Below are 6078 nucleotides of genomic sequence, written 5' to 3' on the forward strand. Positions count from 1 at the left end.
AGCCCTGATAAGGAATCCCCCACTGATCTCCTTTCTCTGTCTTCCCTGACTTCTTCCCTCATCCTCCTGATCAGGTCCTCTGGGATCGATACGTTTCTTTATGGGCTGCTTGGCTCAGGTAATAGGTAAACATACATCTGACATAAACAGTAAAGCTAGCTAAAAGCTGAAGTGATCTACAGAATCAAGATTTCAAAGGCATTGAACCCAAACCTAATTCCATACAGCTTCTAAATACAACAAAATCCTCTGCTGCAGACAAGTGTTTGCCAACAAACTGCAGTGTGATGGCAAAAGGAGGTCACTCCTCAACACTGCACTGCTTACCTTGGTGTGAAACCCATTTCTGGCCTTTCTTTTATCAACTTGGCATTATCTCAGTTAAACATAAGATTTCCAAGTCAGGAGAACGGGACCTGATGCCAAACTTATAAATGTCACCGTGGCAGCAGGTGCAGCGTAATATGAAAATCATGAACAGTGGTGGAAGAAATGGCAGGGAAAAACATTTTCCTCTCCAAGGGCACTCATACTTTCATTCAATGTCCCCAAACACCCTACAGTTTTCACTCCTTTATATACTTAACACCACATCCTGAAAACACGGTGGGGGTCGCTGTGCTTTTTTCTTTATTACTTTTTGTCTGTGTAGCTTTCAGCATAGGATTTGAGGGGCTCACACACATGCACGTGTCTGTCCTGAAGCTGGCATCCCAGGCAGTTTTGCTTAAATCAGGCAAGCTTCCTGCTATCACAATTTTCACACCCAGCTTAGCAAAAGTTGGCACTTGGCTGGAAGAGAATTGGTCACAGTGGGTACAGTGCTGAGTTACACACAGCCAGAGAGAAAAAAAAAAAAAGAAAAAAACCACAACACATCAATAATGCTAAAATAAAGACAGAATCAGTTACTTGAATGTTTTTTGGGATGACTCTGAGGCAATTGTGTCTCTGCAGGCAACTCCTGTTGCTGCTACTTCACTTCTGCCTGCAGCCATTCTCACCGGGATAAAACACACTCCATCATGTCACAGGCACAGCTCTTCCCCAGCAATTTATTTACACTCATGCACAGAGTGAGGCTGTGTCAAGAGAACAATGCTTGTTTCCACTGAAATACACTTCTGTCGGTGTTGGCGCTGTCAGAGATGCTGGGTGAGGGACATGATGTGCAGAGATCTCAATAGCTGGCATTATAGCCACACTTTCTGAATCTAATCCTAAACTAACTAAAATACCTATGAGGGTTTGAATGTGCATAGTTCAAGAGAAATAAGATTGGAAATATATGAAATATATGTAGATGCACACAACATAGCTGTTTTGGAGGGTTAAATTAACCATGCAAAATAAATATAAAGCAACACGCTTATGAATAAACATAATATTCGTATTTTAAGTCTTTTGCAAGTATTTTAAATCATTAATTAGAAGTCAGAACACAAAAATTTGACTAAAAATTTACATTCATTACTTCCATCCTAATTACTTACTTTCTTTAGTAACTGGTCATCCTGCTAATGAAAATATTGACTTCATAAATGCATAAATTTGCTATGGAAACAGCTGGGGTTTGGACGGTATGTTGCCTCATTTTTTTTTTAATCACCACTGTCACCTAGAAGAGATTTAAGAAAGAAAAAAAGAGATTAAACAATGGCAAGGACAACTTTTTTGACATGTTTATAGACTTCCTCGCTGATAGATTCACATTCTCCACTGTGATTGATGTAATTGATATTGGGTTTATAGTGCAGGATAAACAACAGGGACTCGTAAAAGCAATCTGGCTATGAAGCACAATTCTGTTATCTTTTTTCTCTTTATTTTCATGCTTGCAGTTTCCACACTGAAGGAAGAAATGTACTACATAAACCAGCTAAGACTTCTTTCTAAATGTCACACTGAAACTGCATGGTAGCAGCAAAATTAAGGGTGGAATTAGGTGCTGTGTCTGGTTAACAGCTGTTTGCACAATGCTCTGCTGATTTAAAAGCATCTGTTCTTCTGCAGTCCATACTCTACCACTATACAAGAAATCAAGTCTCCTTTGTATACACCGTTGGCGGCCCTCATTTTTGTTGCTTACTTCAGTATTGCTTTCTGAACTACTGGAGAAATGACACTGAAATTCTGGTCATATGCTCTGAAACGGTACAAAGCAACTCCCATTTTTCACTTCTTAATCATTAGGGTCTAATGTGTCTTTGCATCTAAATAAACTATTTGCATGATAAGCAGACAGCTGTGTGACACTGTTAGCACTTGGTTAGCTAATATCCTTCTGTGGTATTTCAAATGCTGAATTTTCTATTGCATATTAGAGAGACCAAACTGGTGTAATAGATCTATTAAAAAATGAATTTTAAGAATATTCACTCTATAAATAAAGGGAGAAAAAAGATGAGAAGAAAAGCTTTTCGTTTTCAAAAGAATATGCAAATGCTCTCAGGTCACAGTACATATTTTTGTCCTTTCAGTACTTTTTTCATTGCTGTATCTCTTGGAATTGCCCAACAGCTCAGCATTACACTTTTGTTTGATTGTGTTCTTCAAGGGACTGGGGAGAGTAGTTGATGGAGCGGGTGGTTTTCTCTTCTATCCCTTCAGTGGCAGAAAAGGACACTGAGAAGATCAAAAAAGCCCTCAACATAAATAAATGGCTTAGATGTTGGTGTAGGTGCAAGAATTTTGTTTTTTTTTTGACCATGGGGCAATTTACTCAGCTCCTGACATGACGGCTGCAGATGGAACTCACCTGTCTGCAAGGGGGAAAAGGATCCTAGCCCAGGAACTGGCAGGCCCCGTTGAAAGGTCTTTAAACTAGGTAGGAAGGGGGAAGGGGAAAAAATGAGGGCCGCTGGGGTTGAGTGGGTAGTTTGAGGCTCAAAATAGAGCTTGATGGGTGATGAGGGTTGAGTTTGAAGGGATGGAGAGTGGCAGGGGGATGATGCTTCCCTAAAGTGTCTGTATGCTAATGAGTGCAGTATGGGAAATAAACAGGAAGAGCTGGAGATCTGTGTGTGATCATATGGTTACGATCTCATTGCAGTCACAGAGACATGGTGGGACAGCTCACATGACTGGAACGTTGTCATGGAGGGCTATGTGCTTTTTAGGAAAGATCAGCTGGCAAGGTGGGGTGGTGGAGTTGCTCTTTATATGAGAGAGGTTGACGAGGCCTTCCATAAGCAACTGGAAGCAGCATCACGATCCTAGGCGCTGGTGCTTATGGGGGACTTGAATTATCCAGATATTTGCTGGATAAGCAACATGGCCAGGCACATGCGGTCCAGACGGTTCCTGCAATGTGTTGAAGGCAACTTTCTGATGCAGGTGGTGGAGGAACCAACAAGGGGAGGGGTGTTGCTGGACCTTATTCTCACTGATAAGGAAGGGCTTGTCAAGGAAGTAAAGGTTGGGGGCAGCTTGGGTTGTAGTGACCACAAGATGGTGGAGTTCAAGATGGTGGAAGAAGCAAAAAGTAGGATTGTTACCCTGGACTTTAGGAGAGCCAACTTCGATTTCTTCTGAGACCTACCTGGAGCTATCCCGTGGGCTAGGGTGTTAGAATGTAAGGGGGCCTGTGAGAGTTGGTTGGCATTTAAACAGTTGTTCTTCCAAGCTCAGGATCAGCACGCCCCTGTGAGCAAGAAATCAGGAAAGGGTGGCAGGAGACCTGAATGGTTGAGCAAGGAGCTCATGCACAAACTCAAAGGGAAGAAGAAGGTCCATGAAACGTGGAAAAAGCCTCTGACCACTTGGGAAGAATATAGAAGTGTTGTCAGGGCCTGCAGGGATGCGACAAGGAAGGCTAAAGCCCACCTGGAATTGAATCTGGCAAAGGTGGTAAAGGATAATAAGAAAGGCTTTTTAAAGTACATTAACAGTAAAAGGAAGACTAGGGAGAATGTGGCTCCCCTACTGAGTGAGGGGGGCGTTCTGGTAACAGGGGATGCTAAGACAGAGATACTGAATGCCTTCTTTGCTTCTGTCTTCAGTGAAAAAGCTCTCCCTCAGGAATCCCAGACCCTGGAGGTTAGTAAGAGGGTCTGGGGAATGGAAGACTTCCCTGTAATCAGGGAAGAGGAGATCTGAAAGCACCTAGGCAACACCAATGTTCATAAATCCATGGGACCCAATGGGATGCATCCACAGGTGCTGAAGGAGCTGGCAGAGGTGATTGCTGAACCGCTCTCTATCATCTTTGAGAGGTCTTAGAGAATGGGGGAGGTGCCTGAAGACTGGAGATTAGCCAATGTCACTCTAGTCTTCAAAAAGGGCAAGAAGGAATTACAAGCCAGTCAGCCTCACCTCTGGTCCCTGGAAGGGTGATGGAACAGCTTGTGCTGGATGCCATCTCCAGACAACTGGAAGAAAAGGAGGTTATCAGGAGTAGTCAGCATGGGTTCACCAGGGGGAGGTCATGCTTGACCAACCTGGTAGCCTCCTTTGATGTTGTCACTGGCTGGGTGGATGGGAGAATAGCAGTGAATGTAGTCTATCTTGATTTCAGCAAGGCGTTTGGTACTGTCTCCCACGACATCCTTATAACAAGTGGACAGTGAGGTGGGTTGAGAATTGGCTGACTGGCAGAGCACAGAGGGTTGTCGTTGGCAGAGCAGAGTCTGGTTGGAGACCTGTAACTAGCACTGTTCCTCAGGGTTCAGTGGTGGGTCCAGTCTTGTTCAACATCTTCATCAATGATCTTGATGAGGGGATAGTGGCCACCCTCAGCAAGTTGGGAGGATTGGCTGACACACCTGAAGGCTGTGCTGACATTCAGCAAGACCTGGACAGGCTGGAGAGCTGGGCAGTAAGAAACCAGATGAGGTTTAACAAAAGCAAGTGTAGAGTCTTGCATCTGGGGAGGAATAATTGCATGGACTGGTAGTGTTTGGGGGATGACCTGCTGGAGAGGAGCTCTGCAGAGAGGGACCTGGGTGTCCTGGTGGATGACAAGTTGGCCATGAGACAGCAGTGTGCCCTTGTGGCCAAAAAGGCCAATGGCATTCTCATCTGGAGTATTGCATCCAGTTCTGGGCTCGCCAGTACAAAAAAGACAGGGATCTCTTGGAAAGAGTCCAGCGAAGGGCCACCAAAATGGTGAAGGAGCATCTCCTCAATGAAGAAAGGCTAAGTGAACTGGGTCTGTTTAGCCTTGAGAAGAGAAGACTGAGAGGGGACCTGATCCAGGTCTATAAATATCTAAGGTGTGGGGGGCAGAGTGGCGAGGCCAGACTCTTTTCAGCAGTGTGTGGAGACAGGACAAGGGGAAATGGCCAGAAGCTGGAGCATAGGAAGTTCCGCACTAATGTGCACAAGAACTTCTTTACGGTGAGGGTGACGGAGCACTGGAACAGGCTGCCCAGGGAGGTTGTGGAGTCTCCTTCTCTGGAGATAGTCAAGACCCACCTGAACACCTACTTGTGCAACCTGGTGTAGGGAAACTGGTGCAGGGGGGTTGGACTCAATCTCTGGAGGTCCCTTCCAACCCCTACGATTCTGGGAAGCTCTAGCTGATAGCTCCAGGTTAATGTGGGGGGCTTCAGCATAGGATTCAGGCCCCAGCTCTCAACATGCACATTCCGAGTCCTTTAGGTCTTGTTCTGGTGGCTAAAACCACCTGGAAAAAGACATAAATTAACAGGAAACTGAATAGAGCTGCGGTGCTGAACTTAAATACAATTCTTAGAGGAAATATAGCTCTCTGTACAGTGTCTGCATTTCAAACCTTTGACTTCAAAACTTCAATTAACTCTGATAGGAGCTTAATGGTTGAATCTCTACATGCTGCAATTAGAGCATGTGAAAAGACAGCTGCTCCAGTTTTCTGGAATAAACAAACCCCATGGCCCTTACTTTTCTTCTGAGCAGCCCCTGATAGCAGTGACAACACACTGCAAACTGCATGTGCTGCAGACTCATTTTTCCATGATTTCATGTTTGAGATCACTGACATTCAAGTCAGAAAATATCACAGAGGAAAAAACGGACAGTAGGCATTAGCAATAACTAAAGTGCTTTTCTGCCAATTATTCAGGAGACACACTAAAACAAATAAACATTTTTTCCAGT

The 6078-nt window shown here is 44.3% G+C and overlaps 1 long non-coding RNA gene across 1 annotated transcript; it reads right to left on the reverse strand.

Annotated features, from left to right (window-relative positions):
* Positions 1-566: 566 nt before the first annotated feature.
* Positions 567-5621, reverse strand: LOC149917660 (uncharacterized). The gene is made up of 3 exons (XR_016467222.1): positions 5416-5621; positions 1494-1618; positions 567-792 (listed from the first exon to the last, which is right to left on the reverse strand). It is a non-coding gene; the product is annotated as an uncharacterized LOC149917660 (long non-coding RNA).
* Between the last annotated feature and the right edge of the window lie 457 nt (positions 5622-6078).

The sequence above is a fragment of the Phasianus colchicus genome, chromosome 5 (assembly GCF_987193195.1).
Source record: "Phasianus colchicus chromosome 5, bPhaCol1.hap1.1, whole genome shotgun sequence".
Lineage (NCBI taxonomy): Eukaryota > Metazoa > Chordata > Aves > Galliformes > Phasianidae > Phasianus > Phasianus colchicus.